Genomic DNA, 23,551 nt, shown 5'->3' on the forward strand with positions numbered 1-23,551 from the left:
TCTATCTATCTATCTATCTATCTATCTATCTATCTATCTATCTATCTGTCTGTCTGTCTATCACATATCTATATGTATATATCTATATCTATACACACACACATAAAATTAACAAACAGATTAGGAGACAATCCTGACTGAAAAGCACAAAACATGCTGGTGACTTCCTGTTTAAGAGATTTAGTCATCTTTGAGGAGCAAACAATGTACTTGAGTAATCTTTTAACCTTTCTCCTACCCTTTCACTCTTTTCCTGGATAATTATTTTTGTAGCTTAATTAGCTAATTATGCTTCTGTTGGCTTTCAAAAGTGAATACCTTTGTTTAGGTATAAGAAAATGACTTTCATTTGGGCTTTAAAAAAAAAGATTGCTTTTGGTCAGGAGTACTTCTTAAGGAGCTGTACTTGGGGTTATTGGCAGGATTTATAATTGATGTAATTGGTGTTAATTGATTTATTAGCTATTTCAGAGTAGTCTTGTAAAAGAAAGTACCTGAACAAGAGGAACTCACATTCACATGTCGTTTTACAAAGTCCTTCCCTCATGGCAACCCTATGAGGAATGTAGTGTAAGGATTATTTTTTACACCCTCTTTTACAAATGAAGAAGCTTAAAGCTGAGAATGGAGAGGTGATTTGCCCATGGCCTCCCAGCTGATACATAGTGGAACTGAGATTCAAATCCAGTTCTTTGGAATTCTAAATCTAATGGATCTTACATCATAACTCCCTCACTTTGAGTATGCTACTATGCATAATAGTTTCTTGTCATGAAAAGAACACTGAAACAGGAATCCAAAGACTTGAGTTTGAGTTCCAAATCTACGAGTTGTTGGATCTTTGACCAAAGGTTTCATCTAGGTCAACTACTTAGTTGTTTGACTTCACCTCCTTCCTAGGGCCTCAGTTTCCACATCTGTTAAATGGACAGATTTACTAGATTTTTTTCTCCTCGGTCCATTACAATTCTATTATTCTATGATCCTATGAATGACTTTTCCACTACCAATGTTAGACTTCCAAAGGGAAGAGAATTGAGGCAATATCTTAAACTATGGAAGGTAAGATCTACAAGTATATATAAAATCTCTTTATAAATCAAAATATTTTATTAATATAGGTATCCACAGATAAATGAATTTTTCAAGGTCCTAGTAAGTTACAAAGAAGTTGACTTCATATTTTCTGAATGGAAAATCTGCTATTCTCAAAGCTAAATCCCTTTCAGTGACACCATACTATCTCAAGAATTCAATCTAAATATCTTTATAGTCTGATCATTGTGATATTCCAGTGAACTAAAAATGCTGAATAGCTCTTGGAAAACTTCAATCTTCTTTCCCATTGGCAAGATTATAGCTATCTCCTTTGTCCAAAGAGAATGGAAGATATGAGTAAGATTGTAAATTTTCAGTTCCAACGATGTGGTTTCCAAGAAACTTGAGCATTGTGAGCTGAGTACACCAAAAAGATAGTACAGAATTGTTTTATTCAGAAACAGATACCTATCAAACTGGAACTGGGAAACAAAAATAGGATGAGGAATAGAGAACATTTGAGGACTCAGAGGAATTGACTCCTGCCCCATTAAACTTTCCTTTGTTCTTTACCTGTCAACTCATAACTTCCCATAAAGCAGAGATTAAAAATGAAGAAGATCCTACTCTTCTGGGTAGAGGATCCTAAACTTTACTTGTTATCAATTTATGTCATGAATACCCATTCTGCCTAAACTGGGTTTGAACTCCTGGAGTGAGTGTAGGCTATCCATATGTGGTTTATATCATAGTACGCTTGAAGTGAGGCAGCTAGATTGCTCAGTGGATAGAGTGCTGGACTTGGAGTCAGGAAGACCTGAGTTCAAATTCAGCTTCAGATACTTACTAGCTGTGTGACACCGGGAAAGTCCTTTAACCTTTGTTTACCTTAATCCACTGAGAAGGGAAATGACACACCACTCAAGTATCTTAGGCAAGAAAACCCCATAATGGGATCATGGAGAGTTGGACATGACTGAACAACAATAACAACATTTGAAGTAACTGTCCGTGGAGACTCTGGCCTGATATGTATAGGGCCAGCAATCAGCTTCAAGATTTTGGACTAAACTGGAAAAAATTCCAACCTAGATATTCAAAGTACTAGAGGAGTATTATCGACAGTAAGCTGGACCTCAGTACCTGAATGCTATGACAGTCCATATCTTTTGAATAGGAACTTCCAAGAAAATGTAGGTAAAGAGTTCTGGGGGGAAACTGAATCCTTTAACTTAGGGATGAAGGCAGAGGTCAACTTCAGCTTCTCCATAGTGCCTGAGTGTAATGGTAATGGTAACTTGAAGATCTTCCCTGTCCCTTACTAAGCATAAAGTAATTGGAAGACCTTCCCTGCTTTGAAAATATACTCTGCCTCCTAATAGGCTGGATGTGACCACATGGAGCCTGTGGTGGGACTAGTTTGCTGAAGGGTGGTGCAGAGCCCACAGGAAGCTGGGAGTCAGAGCAACTAGACAAGGTTGGAAGGAGAGAATGCATCTAAGGGAGACAGTTAGGATTGTGAGTAAAACTTGGTTTGTGGGAAGAGCTGTGGCTCTCTGTGCAGTTATGGCTTATTAACTTCTTTGCCACTATGATGGAATCAGCTTGCTGGTTTTGGGATTCAGTTTCCTGGTGTCCAGATAAATGTTTTGCTTCTGTCTTATAAATGGAGAGTCTGTGATATTTTGCAATTGAGCACTATGCAGGTATATTTATAGTGACCATTGGCACTATAGTGCTGAATATTGCATTGACACTACACGGAGTGATGGAAATATCAGAAGAGATTCATTGTGAGGATTAGCTCAATTTCACTGAATGAGAGGTGCAGGATGTGTCCAAGAGGCTGAACATATGATCCACTTCCTGTTCTTCTAGTGAGAGGTCGAGGGAAATTCCTCAGAAATGGGCTTCCTCAGAGATCACCAAGAGGACTTGTTATTCAAGGATATTTTAGAGGGTTCCTATATGTTTTTCCCCTACTGGCAGCACAAAAGCATTGGGAAAGATGAACCTATAATTAAAGAATCTCTCAGAGGTAGAGGAGGAAAATATACCTGTAAGTGATATAAAAAGAAAAAAATGTATGTTTTTCAAAGGATAAAAGAATGCATATCTGAGTGCCTATGACTTTCTCCGGTTGATGTATCCTAACAGACCATGAACAACTAGCACTGACCTTAGGTGCAGGATATAAAGTGATATAGGCCCAGAGGGAGAGGAAATAAATCTCAGCTCCATGGTGATCATGTTGACACTAAGGAAATGGCAGGATTTGCATCTATGCCATGGAGCATCACGTTGGATTATAACACATTTTGCACAAAGTAGGAGAAGGAAGGTACTGTCTTCCCAATCCCATTTACCTTTGGCAATGAAAATCCTCCATGATAATAATGAAGATTTCCGTATATGTTGGGGAACAAGTCTCGTTGACCTAGGACAGTAAGAAACATAAAAATCAGGTACAAGATCTATATCTTTTGTGTTCAAAGAAATTACTTAAACTAAAGATACTTTCCTGGAGAACATTTGTAGAAGCCAGTTTGGAGCTGCTATGTATTAGGGTCTTGTCTCTAGAAGGGAATAAAAACTTAAGCAACAACCTAATGGCAATGGATAGATAGTCTAAAGAGTTTGTACATCAGAATACAGATTTGGCATCGATAGTACAAGTAGAAGATGATTTGAACTTAGATTTGAAAAAACAGTAATCACTAAATTTTTGTTCTTATTGCTATTTATGAGTCATTTCAGTTATGTCTGACTCTTCATCACCCCTTTTAAGATTTTCTTGGCAATGATACTAAAGTGGTTTGCCATTCACTTTTTCTCAATTTACAGATGAAGAAACTGAGGCAAAACAGGATGAAATGACTCACACAGCTAGTAAGTCTCTAAGACTGGATTTTAATCCAGGTCCTTCTTATTCCAGAGCTGGCACTCTATTCACTGACTCCCACCAGAAGTTCACTATCCTTTATAAACATAGAGCTAAAAAAATCCCTTTATTACAAATACAGACCTCAAAAATATAGAGAATTCAAAGAATAAACTGTTCCAGTACAAGTGCATTATGACATTAAACCAGTCATAAGATTGATCTATAATTACTGAAGAACATTTTAACAAATTTCACAATACTCACAATTTCCAAAGTATATGGAATAAAAAGTTTTCAAAATAAAGACCAAGGGAAAAAAATAAAAGCCATGTGGGAAAATGATGAAGTCTATATGACTTTAGTCATTCCATCTACTACTGAAGTTGGTTCAAATATGAAGGTACAGGGCATGAGTTCACATTCTAACATTTCTATTCAATTGCCAAAAGCAGTCATTTCATCCATCTGCACAATAATCAATAGAGTATTAAATAATTAATAAATTAAATAATAAGAATAATAACAGGATATCAATTTGTCTCAGTTATCAGTAAGCATTTATTAAGTATTTACTAGGTATTAGACACTATGTTAAGCTCTAGTGATACAAATAGCCAGAAAAAAAGGTAGTCCTGGCCCTTGAGGAACTTGATATTCTAATGGGGAAGACAATTCACAGGTAAAAGCTGAAAGGGATGGGGAAGAAGGTATACTCTGAGGGAGGAACATGGTGGAGAAAAAGTACAGACAGTCAGGGGGTCCAGAGAGGAATGAAGAATTGAACGTCTCCAGTCTTACTTAAAAATAGAGTATCAGGAGGAAAAAACAAGAGAGGCCAAAGGGATAAAGGGACCTTCCAGTATGATAAGGCTACAGGGATTGAAGCATCTTCATGGATGGGAAGGTTCCTGGAGCATGGTAAAGAAATATCCAGCTAATCAGGAAAGGTGTCCAGGGGAAAATGAAGGGGTAAAACAGTCCTAGGATTGTTTCTATCTGAATTATGTAAAAAGATTAAATAAGATAAAGTTATTAATAATGATATCACATTTGCATGGTGCTTAAAGGTTTGCAAATAATTTTTCTTATATGATCCCAGATAATCCTCACCATGAGGAAAGTACAAAGTAGTGAACTAGAGAAAGTCACTCAATATGAAGTAGTAGAAAGACTGTCGCTGGTTAGCTTAAAAATCAGTTTCAGAAAATGTCTGAGTCTTACAAAGATGGTAGGTCACATTATGTGTTTCCTGAGAATCAATTAACAAGTAGATATGAGTTCAGGAGAGTCAAGAAATCTAACCCCATGAAGGATGCTCTCACTCATTGTCAATGGCCAGTTAGTGCCATATGGGGAAGATCCAGGTCAAAATCCAAAGGAAAATAAATTTGGTCAAATGCTTGAAAAGCATTTGAGAAGCATTCTAGGAGGACTTGGTCTGAGGGGGACTTCTGTCTAGACAGGAGGGAGCAGGTTGTGTCTACAGGCTGTCCCTTTCCTGTTTGCATGAGTAAAACTATGAGGCAGCCAGAAAGTTTGGTCTCACGATCAGGAAGACTTGCTTTGGCCACATCCTGGCTGTGTGACATAGAGTCACTGAAAAGCTCAGGGGCCTAGGTCATTCCCCAGGACTCTAAGTTGCATAGCAGATTCCAGTCTATACTTGCAGAGAGGGGTTTCCTCACCAAAAGTTCTCAAATAAAACCAATAAATTATATGTCCCATAAAAAAAACTATCGTGTGGCATCCCCAGGGAATCAAAAGTAATTTAAAAATCTTTGAAAAAGAACACCACCAAGCTTGTAACAAACATGGGATCAGAATTGGATTGGAAAGTTGGTGGGAGTAAGGATACCTGATTATCCATGGAAGGTGAGGAGCTAGAGGGTATAGAAGCAATAAAGAGAGACCACAATATAAGAATATTATTGTATGACATTTATATAGAGTTTCAAGAGTTGTAAAGTTCTGTGTGTTTATGTGTGTGTGTGTAATATGCATATGGTATATGTATGTATTGGTGACACATAGACATACATATGTGTATATACATATCTATATTTATATATACATATATGTATATAATTTTATAACACACACACACACACACACACACACACACTGAACTAACAAAGAAGGGTCCAGTACTATCCCTATCATACAAAAGAAAAAATTGAGGCTCAGGCTTTCTTATAGTCACACAGACAGTATAGGTCAGAGACAGGATATAAATTCCAATCTCTCCTGACACCTAGTTAGCATTCTGTTTTTTTTTTAAGTAACTGGGGTTAAGTAACTTGCTCAAGGTTACATGGCCAGTTATTCTGTGTGGGTGCTAAGTATCTGAGGCCGGAACCGATCCCAGGTCTCCCGACTCTGGGGCCAGCACTCTTACTGCGACACCTAGCTGACCCCCTAGTTAGCATTCTTATCACTACACAATGCTGTCACTTTCAGAGGTGCCACTCATACAATACAGTGGAACATTGTGGCATAAGGGCAAATAAAGATAATATAAACAACAGTAATCAATAAATATTTATTAAGTACCTGTTGCATGATAGATACTAACATTTATAAAGTATTTTTAGGGTTGCAAAGTGCATTAAAAATATTTCTTTTGATTCTCACAACAATGCTAAGGAGGTAGGGTCTATTATTATCCCCATTTTACAGATGACAGAACTGAGGCAGAAGTTAAGTGACTTGCCCAGGGTCACACAGCTAGCAAGTACATGATGTCAGATTTTAACTCAGTTATTTCTGACTTCAAGTTCAGTGCTCTATTTACTGAGTCACTAAGCTATCTACTTTTAACTTTGGGGAATTATGAAACCCAGAGAATAGAATATAGACGGTATATTTTGCATGAAACTCCAATATTATATCATATATGCAAATGTATGTAACCTATTTATTTGGTTGTTTCTGTAACCTTTAAGGTAATTTAATGCAAAAGTTACAGACATATTCAGAGGAGAAAACTCATAGAAAAATACTTTATTGTAATATCATGGGTTTCAGCTGGGATTCAACAGAAAATAACTGATTTTACCATAATTTTTTGGTCTAAATGGTAATTACAGGAATCCTGTTTGCCTCAGTTTTCTCATCTGTGAAATGACCAGGAGAAGGAAATGGCAATTCACTCCATTACCTTTGTCAAGAAAACCCTAAATAGGGGTTTCTCAGATAGAGTCAGACATGACTGAAACAACTGAACAACAATGGAAGGATCTGGGAGTCAAACTGAAAGGTGACAGTGCCAATGGCCTGTGCATATCTGTTAGGCAAGTGTCAGAGAGGAGCCAACTTGAGCCAACTCAAGCATAAGAGCTGCAACAAGATTTCAATGATATGCAGATGCATATAATTTGCAGGACTAGACCTAAGATGGATGCAGATGCCACACTCCTGGCATCTCTCATTGCTATTATGTCTTTGTTTATATGGGTGTATGAGGAATGACTCCTCTGAGAATCAGAAAAAAAGATAGCCAGGGCAGCCAGGTAGCACAGTAAGAACCCCCACCCCATAGTCAGGATGACCTGGAATTGAATCCGAGCTCAGACACTTAGCACCCACCCAGAAACACCTGGCCATGTAACCTTGAGCATGTTACTTAACCCCAATTGCTTTAAAAAAAAAGAAGAAGAAGATTGCCATATTCCCTTGCTAAGCAGATCCCACAGGTGATGCCCATTTCTCTTCTTTACATGTTGTAATAAATATGCTGTGTTTCAAGGTTTAGGAGGACTTTATTTGCTTTCAGGTAAGCTGACATGAATATCCTTAAAGGAGAGTAAGAAGCTGAATTCAAATGTTCCAATGACAAAAAGGAGATGCTCTTTGAGTGGGTAAAATTTTAATAATCTCAATGGAATTAAAACAAAGCTCTCCTATATGGAATCTACTCCATATAAATCCAGAGCTTCTTCAGTCCTGAGAACTCGTGTTCTGAGGCATTTGCAAGCACCTTTCTGAGCACCTTGAGAATGTATTTATCATTGGCAATAAATGTTATACTCTGTATATGTGTGTGTATGTGTGTGTGTATCCTCAAAGACTGATGATTTTGTTAGGCTGAGCACTCATGCATTGAGGCCAAACCCACAAGCACTACTGTACTTAATTTAACACTAGATTTGACATTAGATGATCTGAGTTCAAATTGCATTTTTGTTCTTACAAACTATGTGATCATGAGTAGGTCACTTTCTTTTTTTTTTTAAAGCAATCAGGGTTAAGTAACTTGCTCAAGTTTACACAGCCAGTTATTATTTCTGGGTGTGGTGCTGAGTATCTGAGCCCGGATTTGATCCAGATCATCCCAACACTGAAGCCAGTGCTCTTACTCGCTGAGCCACCTGGCCGCCTCTAAGCAATTAGGGTTAAATAACTTGCTCAGGGTTACACGGCCAGGTGTTTCTGGGTGGGTGCTAAGTGTCTGAGCCTGGGATTTGATCTCCAGGTCTTCTCAACACTGGAGCTGGTGCTCTTACTCGCTGTGCTACCTGGCCACCCCTAGTAGGTCACTTTCAAGTTAAACTGCATGGCATCTGAGGTGACTCCTAGCTCTAAATCTTATGAATTCATCTGTCTCTGAACTGGAGTCTTTATGAACTGCTACAGTTGGAAAAAAAACTCACTTTTTGGTGCCCAGTTTTCTAGAAAAGATCCTCTTTCTGTCTTTAGCTAAGCGAGTCTGTGACCAGCAGGCACCTGGTCAACACATTTGAAACACTCTAGCTTGGTGAGATTTAGCCAAACTTGGGTTCTGCTGATCCGGCCTGCAAGGACCTAGAGTGGGATAGCCTGATCAAAGAGTCTTTGAGATGTAACAACTATCAATTAAATTTGAATTGAGTTGAGTTCATGAAGTCCTAGGATTGTCGATTTAGAATCGTCAGGGATCTTGGTGGAGGTCTTCTAGTTCAATCGCTGAATTTTACCCCAGAAGTTTAAGTGGTATGAAAATTCAAGCCCTGATTATCTGACTTCAAATCTAGCACTTTATAAAAGCATTACAGGTACTCTTGCAATGTTCCTTATTGTTCTCCCAGGAGCTATTGGTCGAAAGACTTATATAATTAGTCTTTTTAAAAGAGTTTTGAGATCTGTGGATGAATAAAAAATAAGCATAAGTGCACAGCATCATGACTACTCATTACTTAATTGAATGATTTGTGAAGTTCCTATTGTCATGACAACAGAGCACTATTTATAAAAAAATTAAGGATATAAATTATAAATAATAATATTATTACAAGCAGAAGAGACTAGAATCTCTCAATCAAAAGGGAATAATTTCCAGATGGAAAAATCCCTGCTTGCCTCACATATAAAGGGGATCTTAACTAATTCACATTTGCAAAGTGTTACCAGAGATAGGAATAGGCACACAAGGTAGGTCAAAAGATTAGTGGACAAACAGGATGATACAGGGGAAGAGCACAGGATTTGGAGTGAAAGGATCTGAGTTCAAACCCCACTTTGACACATAATACCTGTATGACTTTAGGCAAGCCATTTGTGTTCCCTTAGCTTCAGTTTCCTTCTCTATAAAATAAAGGAGGTAAACTAAATAATCTCTAAGGTCTCTCCCAGCTCTAGTCTATAGGTCTATGACAGACGTTATTAATGAAAGAGTCAAGCTTTTTACTCTATAGGAGTAAGAAGAACACATATAGCTGGGTTGGGTAGATGGGGAGGGGAAGAGATTTGATTATGGTAAGGGAATTCTGTAGAATTAATGTCATCCTTGCAAAAGCCAGTGGGGCAGGCTCAAAGCCAGAAGGGACATTAGAGATCATCTTTCCCAAATTCCTCATGGTACAAAGGAGGAAACTGAGTCCACGAAAGGAACCAACTCCCTCAGGATCTCACAGATAGTTAATGATCCAATACCTGATCCTATGTCCTCTGAACTCCACTGCCATAAGCTGCCTCTGCATCTAAAACTTCCCATAGAGGAATGACTGCTTTGTCTGATATAGAAAAATCATTTGCTTTCATTGTTAAGGAGTTACAAACCTAAGCCCACACAGAAAGATCCCCTATAGAATTTTTCTTTAGATCAACTTCCAAACTAAGGTGCTTTTAGGAAAGCAGGGTTAACCAAAATAAATTCCCAGCAATGAACACGAATCAAATGTTTACATAATATAATTGCTTCTGCTTGCCACGACCAAGGAAATGAGCTCTGTATAGAGCCCGTCTCCAAGATGCATATTTTAATGCATTTGATGAGCATAAGATCACTGCAGGCCAAAGACATTATTGATTAAAGGGGAGGAATGATTTGGGCAATTGAGTGTTCCTTCCGTCCCTCTCACACACACACACACACACACATACACACACACACACACACACACACACTATTGCAAGGCTTTGGAGGTGTGAACTCTGAAATTTTCAAAAGAAAATGCCAAACTTGGGAAAAATTTTGTTAGCAGATGGGAAGATATATCCAGAACAGATTTGCCATAGGAGAGCAGGCCACAGATGGGAGAAGTCCTTTGCCTAGGTCATCTGGTCAACAGATGCAATGAATGAAACTTCTGGCTGGAGAGTGGGGATCTGGGCCATTTTTATAAGAATTTTTAAGAGGTGAGCTTTCATTCACCCCTTTGTCTTCCTCTCCCATGTTAATAAAGAAAGTCATAAATAATAACCCAGTTCTTAAGACTGAGATCATACCTTCTTTCCAGAAAGCTCAAAGTCCTTTCATTCTTACACATTTACTCAAACATTAATTAAGCACCTTCTGTGTCCAGTGCCACATGCTGAGCCTCCATACTTTCAAAATTTCTCACATCTTTTTTGAGAATGGGGAAGGCAGAGTTTATAATTACCATATTTTAAATAGAGCAAACTAGATCTCTGAGAGATCTGATAATTTGTCCAATATCCCCCAGCATAAAAGCTACTGAAGAATGACCAATTAACCTCGTTGTTGAACAGAGTATGTGTTTGCTATGTTTTGTGTCTTCTCTATCATCAGATCAAGCATAGTGTTTAGAATGCAGTGGGAGAGTAATAAATGCATGTTTAAATGAATGGTTATTTCCTTGGAGCTCGATCATCACTATGGATTCCCAGTGGCATTAATTAAGAACACTTTAAATTTATAATACACTTTTACATCCATCATTTCATAAGATATTTGAAATATATCTCCATGTGGGAGAGAGAAAAGAATATATTATCCCTAATTTTCTAAATGAGGAGACTGAGGCTCAGAGAGGGGGAATACCTTAGTGTCACAGAATTTAGACCTAGAAAGAAAGTTAGAGATCATTTAGTCCAAACCTCTCATTTCTTTTTTTTTTCCACATTATTTCCTTGTTTTATTTAGAAGTCTAGGTATATTATGTTCCACGAACACACAAAGGATAAATCAAACACAAAGATGCTAAGAGTGGGTCTTCAAACATCATATCCAACCATGCCACCTTTGCCTATGATCTCGCCAACGTAAAACCACATGCATACCTCAGTGGCCACCAGACTATTTAGCAGAGCTTCCTTAACAGTGAGATTTCTGAAGCTACCAGTTCGAGCTGATGAGATTATTTTTTTTCATGTTCTCAATGGCCCTGGGGATCTCAGTAGGACTTGGAGGAACCAGCTCAACCTTGGCATATTGCCAAAATGTGACCATTCGAGGCTTTGAATAAGTTGCAGCAGCATTTAGCAGAACCAAAGCCTTCTCGATAGCGCTGCGGATCAGCTGAGCCATAGCAGGGGCGAGAGGAGAAGCACACGGCTGGTCAAGACCATCCCTCACTCAGTCCAGGCCCCAGGTTCTCAGCTGAAAGTCACCCTCCCCCAAACCTCTCATTTCAAAGATAAGAAAGCTACTGCTCAGAGAAAAGAAATTACTTGTGTAAAACAGTAAATGAAATTAAGCCTTGAACTCAGGTCTTTTAATTCAAGTAAGAGTAAACTTTTCACTGCACCTGAGGCAAGGTGCCACTGACAATGAAATTCATTTTCTCTGAGAAGTCTTCCAAAAGTGAAAACATTGTGTGTGTGTGTGTGTGGGGGACATCCAGCAATTTATAAATTAGCAACTCTATGCACTGTTATCAGAGTTTGCTCTATAACATTCATATTTTTGGACATTATTTTCTCCATATGAGAAAAAGTGAAAACATCTACCTTTGCATTAGTGCTGTTAATTGGGATAATTTTTGGTTTTATTTGATTCCTTTTTAACAGCAATGCAACATCTTGCTTCCTAGGACATTCTACCATCCCTAACACTAAGCCAGCAGCCTGCAAATGGTGAGTGGGAGAAGTGTGTATGTACAACCTCCAGTATTTTCTTCACAGGTTTTGTGTGTTCGCTGTTCGTATCACTACAATGTTTTGTCAATGGGTATTTAAGGTGTCACAACCTAAACGCTATCTATAAGGATGAGGGTGAGGCTGTTTCTTAGGGAAGTGGAGTGGAAGAGAGAGGTGGAGTACATTCATTGTCTTTTTCCAAATTGCTATAGACAAAAATAAAAATTAATCAAAGATCAGGAAATGAGGTGTTTTGTTTTGTTTTGTTTTTATCACAGAGATACTGCAGACACCTTGCCCAGCTTTTAGATAAACATTGATTTAAGCAGATAGTTGATGAATTATACAGAACTTGGTATGATGGGAAATGAAAATAAAGAACTTTACATTCCTATGAGGACAGTATCAAAGCAGTTGGAAGGTCTTTCTTTTGGGGATATGGCAGTCCCCAAATTAGAGACCCCCCATAACCTAACTCAAGTGTTCCAGTCCCTTCTACTCTCTCCAGTTTTTGTCATACTTTGAATAACAATAATATTACTAAAACTAAGAGTTCTGTGCTGTTTAAAGATGCTTGAAATGATTTTCACATTTTGAGTGAGTAATTTGTGATACTATTATTTTCCTTTTGTTCATCCTTTGTACATAAAGAAGATCAATAACATGATGATGTTGGGATCAAGGTACAGTGTGTTTGACTGTGACTGATAAGTGCAATATGAGTTTGGAAGGCTTTAACACAGGTCAGGCACAAATAGTCAATTTGAAAATTTAGGATGGAGTTGTCTCTGGATTTACACGTCTCATATTTGCTTTGTGCTGTGATTCTGCTTTGTTCATGGAGCACAGTGCTTTCTTTGTGATGTGGGCATATCATCCTGGCCAATCTTTGCTGGCAGCTATTATATCTCACAATATTAAAGTTCTTCAGAGAGACCTTAAGAGAGTCATTGTACTGCTTCATTTATAAATGAAAAGAGTGAAGTCCACTGAGCTGAAGAAACATGCCTGAGGTAATACATTGGGTAAACATTGAAACAAAAACTAGAACTCAATTCTGTTGATTTCAAGTCTAGTATTCTTCCTGCCATATCATATTAATCTATATAGAGAAGATGGCAGAAAATTAATAGGGCAAAAAATGAGTGGTTAGGTTGGTGACATATGGGTATTTGTATACTGAGACTTTTTGAGAGAAATAGAAAAGAACACTGACTTCATAGTTAGAAGATACATTCTATCTAGTCCTATATCTGGGATGAACTGCATGGCTATATGTATTGGACCTCCCTGCAGGTGATGTGGAAAGGTTTAAATAGTGTATTGTGTGAGTGGTTAAATTTAGGAGAGAGAAATTTGGAAATTTGGGGGAAACATTGAGGAAAATGTTATGGAGAAAAATTGTTAGCTATAGATGCTACTTTCTATCAAAGTCCATAATTAAGAATACGGTAAAAGGACCAAGGAGGGTTAAGGGGTAGAACCTGAAGCAGATTGCTCAAAGAGGAAAGAGATAAGATAATTGGCAAGAAAAGGTAATGTGCATAAGAAGAGGTAAGAGGATGTAAAAGGCCATATTATAAACAGATTAGAAGAAAACAAGTGATACTTTTCACAACCATGAAGAGGATATTTGACACAAAGGATAGAAATTAACATAAAAGATAAAATGGACAGTATTGTTAAAATTTAAAAGCTTTTGCACAAAAAAATTTTCTTTTAAAAAAGTTTGAATTAGAGCCACCAGCCAGGGTGACTCCAGATCAGCAGCAACTGTGGCCGTTTCCAGATTTATCAACACATAGATGCAAAGGACAAAGTGAGAGGTCAGTGCAGTCTGGATTAGGGACCCAGTAAGTGGGAGTGTGTGGCTTTTGTCCCAGGGGCAAGAAGCCACTGAGACATCAGCACAGACAACCAGAGCCACGTGGCAGCTTCAGCTCCTGGCCTACAGAGTGTAGGGGGACCAAGCACCAGTCTGAGGGGTAAAATTGCTTTTGCTTTAACCTTCTTGGATCTGGACTGCAGTCCAGGGTGGAGGACCTGGGATGTGTGTCCAGCTTGCCAGAGTGTGTGGAGACCTCAGACAGGGCAACTATCTAATACGTCCGGCAGCTGAGAAAAACCCAGCATTTAGGATGAAAGATCCCCTGTGTGGTGGCAGAGTACTACTGTGGCAAAAAGCCCAGGGGTCAAGAGACTGAGGGGCAACATGACCAGGCAAAGGAAATAAAGCAGACAGAAGACTCCAACATTAGACTACTATTTTGGGGACAAAAAGGAGCAAAGCATGGAACAGGAGGAAGACAGTGAAGTCAGAACTCCTGCACCAAAATCTTCAAAGGAAAATATGAGCTGGTTACAGGCCATAGAGGACCTTAAGAAGCAGATAAGAGAAGTGGAGGAAAAATGGGGAAGAGAAATGAGAACAATTCAAGACAGTTACAAAATGAGAGCCAACAGCCTGACTGAATAAAATACCACCTTAAAAAATAAACTAACTAAATGGCAAAAGAGGCTCAAAAAGGCAATGAGGAGAAGAATGACTTAAAAAGTCAAATTTGCCAGATGGAAAAAGAATCTCAAAAGATCAATGAGGAGAATCATTGATTCAGAATTTGATTGGAGCAAATGGAAGCTAATGGCTTTATGAGAAATCAAGATGCTGTTAAACAGATCCAAACAAATGAAAGAATAGGAGGCAATGTGAAATATCTCATGGGAAAAACCACTGACCTGGAAAATAGATCCAGGAGAGAGAATTTAAAAAATTATTGGACTAACTGAAAGCCATGATCAAAGTAAGAAACTAGAAATCATCCTCCAGGAAGTTCTCAAAGAAAATTGCCCTGATGTTTTATAACCAGAGGGCAAAATAGAGGTTGAAAGAATCCACCGATCACCTCCTGAAAAGACCCCAAAAAGAAAACGCCTGAGAATATTATAGCCAGGTTCTGGAATTCCCAGATTAAGGAGAGAGTATTACAAGCAGCCAGGAAGAAACAATTTGAATATTGTGGAAACACAATCAGGATAACCCAGAATCTGGCAGCTTTTACACTAAGGGATCAAAGGGCTTGGAATATAATATTCCAGAGGTTAAAGGAGCTGGGATTAAAACCAAGAGTCACCTACCCAGCAAAACTGAGTATCATTTTTCAGGGGAAAATATGGTCATTCAGTGGAATAGAGGACTTTCAAGCATTCTTGCTGAAAAAAAACCAGAGCTGAATAGAAAATTTGGCATTCAGATACAAGAAGCAATAGAAGCATGAGAAGGTAAACAGGGAAAAGAAATCATAAGGAACTTATCAAAGCTGAACTTTTAAGATTCCTACATGGGAAAACAATAATTGTAACTTATGAAACTTTTCTCAGTAGTTGAAGGGAATAGAAGTATATATATATGAGGTTATATGGGCATATGAATACATATGTGAATGTGTGTATATATGTTTACAGGTATACATAGGTAGAGGGCACAGGACCAATTTAACAGGAAGGGATGATACTTAAAAGGTGAAATTAAGAGGTGAGAGAGGAATATAATGAGAGAAGATGGGGAGAGACAGATTGGGGTAAACTATCTCATACAGAAGAGGAAAGGGAAAATGGTTACAATGTAGGGGAAGAATAGGAAGGCAAAAGGGAATGGGTCAACCCTATTCCCATTGAATTTGGCTTGAGGAGGGAATGAAATACACACTAAATAGGGTATTTCACCCTCCAGGAGAGTAGTGGGGGGGAAGGGGATGAGAGGGGGTATGATGGAAGGGAGGGCAGGCGGGGGGGGAGAGAAGTTGGGAGCACCCACTTTTGAAAAGGGACAGGATCAAAGTAGAAAATAGAACAAATGGGAGGTGGGATAGGAGGGAGGGAAATATAGTCAGTCTTTTACAATATATCTACTACATTATTGTTTTGCATTAGCTACACATGTACAACCTATACTGAACTGCTTATCTTCCCAGTAAGGGTGGGTGACAAGGGAGGAAGGGAATGAATCTGGAATTCAAAGTTTTAAAATCAAATACTCAAATATATATATATATATATATATACACATAATATTATTAATACTATTTTACTGTAAAATAGTATTTATTTACATTTACATGTAATAGGGAAATAAGATATAGACAGGCAGTGGGGCATAGAGATCCACTGGAAAAGTTGAAAGGGGTATGGGAGAAAATATGGGAGAAAGCAGATTGGAGGAAGGGATATCCTGTGGGACTGCTATTTTGGGGCGGTGGGTAGGGGAAAAACAAGGAGAAAATTTGTAACTGAAAATCTGGTGGAAATGAATGATGTAAATCAGAAGTTAATAAAGCATTCAAAAAAGGTTTGATTTAAAAGAGAAAAAAATTAAATGGAGGAAATGTTTGCAACAGATCTCTGAAAAAAGCTTGATAGTCAAGATATGTACAAAATTGAGACAAATATATAAGAACTAGATAAATGGTCCAAAGCTATGAAGAGTCAATTTTCAAAAGAAGAAACACAATCTATCAATAATCAAATGAAAAATGCTCCAAATCTCTAAAAATATTAAAATACAAATTAAAATAAGTCTGAGCTTCTACCTCACACTCAGAATGACAAATGAATTGGTCTAGCCATTCTGGAAACAATAACTATCCTTGAAAAATCACTAAACTTGATGTAACTTTTGACCAATAATAATAATAGTACAAAGATAACATACACATCACTTTAAAATTGTAAAGTGATTAATATATGTTATTTCACTTGAATCTTACAACCCTGTAAGATAGGTGCTAACATCATCCTCATTTCATAGCTGAAGAAACTGAGGAAGAAACAGGAAGTGACTTTCCCATAGTCGCCAGGCTATGTCTAAAGCCAGATTAGAGCTCATTTCTTTTGCATCTCTAAGTCCTCAATCCACAATACCATTTCTCCATCTTCTACATTATTAAGTACATAGGCCAAACATGAAAAGAAGCCATGTATACCAAAATGTTTAAAACAGCACTTTGTCGTAACAGAGAATTGGAAACAAAGAGAGTGGCCATAAGTTAAGGAAAGCTCCAATAGAATATGGTATGTGTATGCAATGTATAATTATTGTGCCAAAAGAAATGACAAAAAGGAGAGATTCAGAGAAACCTTGGAAGACAGAAATTTATACAGAGTTAAATGAGAAGAGCCATAAGAACAACTTATACAATAACTGAACACAATACTACTACTACTCTCTCTCTGTCTCTCTGTTTCTGTCTCTCTCTGCCTCTCTATCTCTCTGTCTCTCTCTCGGTCTCTGTCTCTCTGTTTCTCTCTGTCTCTGTCTCTCTGTCTCTGTCTCTCTCTGTCTCTGTCTCTGTCTGTCTCTGTCTGTCTGTCTCTCTCTCTGTCTGTCTGTCTCTGTCTGTCTGTCTCTGTCTGTCTGTCTGTCTGTCTCTCTCTCTCTCTCTCTCTCTCTCTGTCTCTGTCTCTCTCTTCCTCATATGTGGAATAAGATTTTCACCTGTTCTGCTAATGGACCCGCAAATCATTCAAATACGGAATTGTTTGCTAGAACCCATAGTTATCTCTCTGCCCTACTTCTCCTGAATCTTTTTTTCTGCTGTGGGCCCCAGTTGACCATCTAGGCTTGGGGCAGGGATGATCATGTTAGTCTATTTTGAAATTTTCTTCCATGTTTATTCTGTTGTACTAATCAAAAATGTGCCCCTGGCAGACAATGGTCTAGAAGCATGGACCACACAACATCTTGTAATTTTACGAGTAAATCCATTATACCTGGTTTGTGAACACTAGCCCCTGCCTCCTGAGCAGAGACTTTTTGTTCTGCCAAGTTGAACTCAAAAAGCACGTGTAGTATATGATCCATTGGGTGACTCCATTCCTTTTGCAAGATTTCAGAGCTCCATTTTATCTGCCCCCCACCCTGCTTAAAGTCACTCCTCTCAACCTTACCATCTGTCTTTCTTGAGGTCCCTTCATTTTGGAAAATGAAGGGTTGTTTTTGTTGTCCCTAATGAGGAAGGACTGAGGGAGAGAGAGGAGACCCAGTTGTCCATTTCTCTGGGTTGTTTCTCTTGGCTAAACCTAGTGTGGAGAGTGACTTTCCCTTCCCTATGTCTTAACTCTCTATCCTTCTTAATGACAACAAAGCGAAGGTATTCTGTGACGTGTTAGGGAAAGGTAGTGATACAGTCAAACCACAGAAATCATCAGGTGAGAGAGCATCCAGGAAGGATCAGAAGAAGAACCGAAGAGTAGAAGTAATTGTTGATTTGCTGCTTGAGGGGTTATAAAATCATCAGTTTTCAACCTGATAATGACAAGAGGAATCTTGTTTCCTAAGGGATGTATTGAAAACATGACAGAGATATTCCTTAGATTAATCAAAACAGATGACAACTACCCACTTTTGGTTATTCATGTGGGTACAAATGATATTGCCAGAAGGAATCTAGAAAAAGTGTTGCTAATGATTATTAAAGTCTTAGGCAAAAAAAAAAACAACTGAAGACCATAAGGGCATGTCTGAGAATGGAGTTTAGATTTCTGGATAAAAGCTTAAAATATAGGTATGACATATTTCTGGCCAGAGGAAAAAAAAATGTACCTCACAGAAAATGGTGAGAATTTATTTGCAAAGTGCCTTGCAAATATAATCAAAAGGATTTTTAAATTAAAAGGAATGATAAAGGAATACTGACTATATGTAATACCACTTTCACCACACACACACCCCAAACTAGATGTTATAGACAGTAACTACACTGAAGGAAAAAGAATGGCAGCTGAGAAACCCCAAAGTTCACAAGAGACAAAATCCAGGAAAGAAGTCAATAGTAAAATCTTTGGCCTCAAACTTCTGGACACCCTAATATCCAAAGTTTAGGCACCAATAAAGAAGAACTAGCAGTCTTAATACAAGAAGGAATACATGACCTCAGTTTGTAGGCATCACTAAGTGGAATGAGATCCATGATTGGACTATGGCTATGAATTTTATATATCTCACTAAAATTCAATGGGAGAGATGAAAAGACTGGTAGCATTATATATTAAGAATGTATGCTCATGTGAGGAAATCCAGAAGTCAGAAGGAGGAAGTATGGTGATGAGTATTTGGGTCAAGGTCAAAGGAGGGAGAAATAGAAGTGCTTTTTGTCATTGGAGTATACTTCAAACAATATGAACAGAAAGAAGAAAAAAGATGATATATTTGGAAAACAGATTGCAAGTGAAGGGAGTAAGGTGGTGCCAAAATGTTAAAGAAAGTCAGGGCCTCATTTGAACCTGAGGGAAGAAGTCATAAAAACCTGTTGAAGGACAAATTGAGTCATTTTAGCAGTCAATAGGGTAGTGGTGTATATTTATATTTGGGGGCTTTAATGCTGTGTTTTGTGGATGATCAAGCCCCTTTTGGTTCTGGACAGTTTAAATTGCCTCTTTCTAACTTAGTGCCCTCCACTGAGTCACAGATTCCTAAAGAAATCCAACATAGTGAATTATCAGAGACTGTCTAAGACTAGCAGAAGGCACAGGGCTGACCTTACTAGCAACTATTAAAAAAAATGAAAGAGGGCAATTGAGTCTAGGTTAAAGGGCATCTCTTGGGAATTATTATTTTTGGCAAATGAGGAATGGTATAAACAGCTAGGAATAGAGTCACCTGTAAGAATTACATTCATGAACATAGTGTCATCATCAATTGGTCCAAGCAAGTCTAGGAGAGGAAAAAGAAATTGAGACATAAGTTGTGAGGGAAGAACACAAAGATATCCAAATATGTGTGTCTAAGCCAACGTAGCATCATATCAATAGAAGAAACCTAATTTGAGCAGCTCAGGGAAAGGGAAATCTAGAACTAACCTTTCCTGGGACAAAATCATCCTCCGTCTATCCTGTCAAATAGTTTAAGAGTCAAGAGGCAATAGGACTTAGGATCATAAAATTTCAAAGGTGGAAATTGGTTTTTAATTCAATCTTGTTATTTCAGAGAGTAAGAAATTGAGCCCCAGAGAAATAAAGAAATATGTGCACGGTTATCCAGCTAGTGAGTGTCAGGGTCAGAGTTCAAACTCAGGTCTTTTAAATTCACATCCCACAATCTTTCCAAAAGAAAAGAAGAACAATATAGTCACATAACAGCAAATATGAAATGATCTGAGAGATTTAGTTTCATTTAACTTTAATTAAATGCAATTTGAGTGTTATATGAAAATAAACAAAAAAAATCAATTCCAAGAGCAAGACCACAAATTAAAGAGCAAAAACTAATGCAGTATTAAGGCACAATTTGCAGGAAAAGAAACGGAATAGTCAAACAACAGCTGGAGTCACACCACATCTGGAGTGTCGTGCTTAGTTCTAGAATTCACATTTCAAAATGACACTATACTGATAAGCTAGAAAGGGTGCAGAAGATATTGACCAAGATGGTACAAAGTCTCAAGACTATAATGAGTATCATTGTGAATTGAAGGAACTGCAGATGATATCTAGAAGATAAGCTTATAGGGAACAAGAGAACTGTCTTTAAGGATTTGAAGGACTGCTATGTTTCACTTTGATACTAGAGGGAAGAACTAGAAGCAATTGGTGAGAGGAAGATTAATTACTAGTGGAAGAAAAACTTCCTAAAATTTAGACATCTAAAAGTGGGATGAGCTGCTTCAGGGAGTAGTAGGTCCCCACTTACTAGAGGCATTTCAGTGAAGGCTATATGACCACTTAACAGAAATGCTGTAGAAGAAATTTTTCTCAGGTACAGGTTTAGGGATAGAGAACCTGTAGCCACGAGGTCACATGTGGCCCTTTATGTCCCCAAGTGCTTCCCTTTGACTGAATCCAAACTTCACAGAACAACTCCCTTTGTTGTGTGAAGTTTGGATTCATCAAAAGGGCCACACTTGAGGACCTAGAGGACCACATGTGGCCTCAAGGCCACAGATCCCCCAACCCAAGTGCCATCAAGCATTGTAATTCTACATCTCTATCAGTTGAAGGTGTCTTAACAGTTTGAAGCAAGTATGAAAGTCAATTAGAAATATTTCTGTAGACCTTCAGGAGGGGTAGTCCAAGGGATAGGAGTAAATATTCCAAGTTGTTGAAATTGGGGTAAGAGAGTCAACTTATCTGTGAATGGAAAGTCTTTATGGGGAGTCTACAGAGTCAAAGAACAATGAGCCAGGCCAGGGCACTAAAGAAATGGTGCTGCTAGGAAAAGAACAGACGGCATTCATTCATTCACTCACTCAACAAATACCTCTTCAGGATCTATTGTTTTTGAGGCAGATATAAAGTTTAGAAGAGACACCTTTACTATTATTTCTGAGGCAGATACAAAGTTTAGAAGAGACACCTTCACTATTGTTTCTGGGGCAGATACAAAGTTTAGATGAGACAATTTCACTACCCTCATGAAATTCAGAGTATATTAGGGAATTAGACACCCACACAGATAAGTAAAATGTACAATGTTGATATAACAAGTACATTCAAGAAGTGCAGAACAAAGAACTATGTGAGCAGTAAAGGGGGGGGGGATTGGAACCAGACATGGAGTGGTTGATTGTCCAAGGACCAAATTGCAATATTTGTGCATTGCAGGTAGATGTTGAGATCTATTTATTAGGAACATAGAGTGCGTTCTCCTTTGATATGCCAGTGGGTCCTAATCCCTTTTGCAGAAATGCGATTATTGGGTTCTCTAGATCAACTCTACCATAAGGCAAGTTTCAGATCTGGTCCCAGAAGTACATTTATGTCCATCCTGCTGAGGGTTGCCTTGAAAGAGAGCTTCATATGCTCAGGCCAGAGGCAACAGTTTTGCCTCATTATCACCTCAATCAGTCTCACAAACAGAAATTATCTATCAATGTGTACCCTACCCTTGCTTGACTCCATGAGTGACCCTCTGCTTTCCCTGGGAGTTTTCTTCTTTGCAGATCTGACCAGTCACTTATAAGATGTTAGGGATTTAAAACTAGAAGGTTCCTTGGTATAACCCCTTCATTTACAAATGCGACAAGCCCTGGAGACATTAAGTGACTTGTACCATTTAAAATTCTACAGTTTGGTGTGGTAGAAAGAGGGCTGGATTGGAGTCAGGATAGGCCCTTATTCTCACTAGATGTGAAATCTTGAGCAAGTCACTAAACCTCTCTGAACCTGAATTTCCTCATCTCTAAAATGGAATAATAATGTGAGCATCAAATGAAATAATAATGAAAACTGTTTGGCAAATTTTAAAGTTCTAAATTAATCTGTGTTATTATTTCCAAGGTAACAAAGAGCAAAGCCAGGTTTCGAAACCATGTCTTTTGATTTCAGATACAAAATGCAGTATTGTGTCCACATAATACCATGATTCATGTGACTTTGGTTTTGACTGTGGCTAATTGGGATGGCACTTGGTTTAGCTGAGCCCATCTCCCTTCCCCCAAGACACTTCCTCTCAACAAAGGATGAACATTCCCTAGGAGAAGAAGTTGCTCACCATCTGGAACCCAATGGGCAGAGAATTCCCACATTTTTACAAGCCCATCTTAGGTCTTTCCCTGGGTATTTAACAAAATAAAGCTATGACTAGGCATACCTAAGAAGGTATTTTGGGATCCTAGGATTTATAGCAGGAAGTGGCCTTAGTGATCATCAATTCCAACCATCACATTTTACTGGTGTCTCAAATTTGCCTATAGTCATGTAATAAATTAAGGTTCTAGTCAGAACCAGAACCCAAGTCTTCTGATTCCAAATAAAATGCTCTTTCCATGACACTACATATTATGAAATAGGCAAGAAATATCTTCCAGATCAATCTGAACAATATTAAACACCCTGCTAAAGAATTAGGCTAAGTGATAACGATTAAAAGTCGCCAGCCTGAATCCCCACCCCACACATGTCTTACCTTTTAGCAGCAAATGTAATAGAACTAGCTAACAGAAATTTTCATGTTCATCCTTATGATTTCTGCTACCTAATTTAAATGAATTAATGACCACTGTGTGTGTCTTTGTGTGTCTGTTTTCATTAACATGCTAAGGAATATTCTCAGAATTTGTAAATATCAAAACAATAAATAAGCCAATAAAAATTCTATCCCCAAAGTGGGGAGTGAGAGTCAATTATACATCATTTCCATGTTCTAAAGACCTCTTCTTGATCAGGAGGAAAGAGCAAAATAAGTGACTTCAGAGATGTTATTGGTATAAACAAAATCTAGTCTCCCATTATCTACCCACCTGTTATTCCCTAAATTAATCCTTGGGTAATAAATGGATGAAAATGGTAGCTTGTTTACCCACTACTCTGGACAAGGAAGCCAACATTTCCCCGGGAACAAAG

The 23,551-nt window shown here is 38.1% G+C and overlaps 1 pseudogene; it reads right to left on the reverse strand.

The window, feature by feature from the left end:
• Positions 1-11,242: 11,242 nt before the first annotated feature.
• On the reverse strand, positions 11,243-11,751 carry LOC138173913 (ATP synthase subunit g, mitochondrial pseudogene; annotated as a pseudogene).
• Positions 11,752-23,551: the final 11,800 nt, after the last annotated feature.

The sequence above is a fragment of the Petaurus breviceps genome, unplaced genomic scaffold, assembly GCF_028583685.1.
Source record: "Petaurus breviceps papuanus isolate PSGF00001 unplaced genomic scaffold, PetGlider_PUasm1.0 67, whole genome shotgun sequence".
NCBI classification, from domain to species: Eukaryota; Metazoa; Chordata; class Mammalia; order Diprotodontia; family Petauridae; genus Petaurus; species Petaurus breviceps.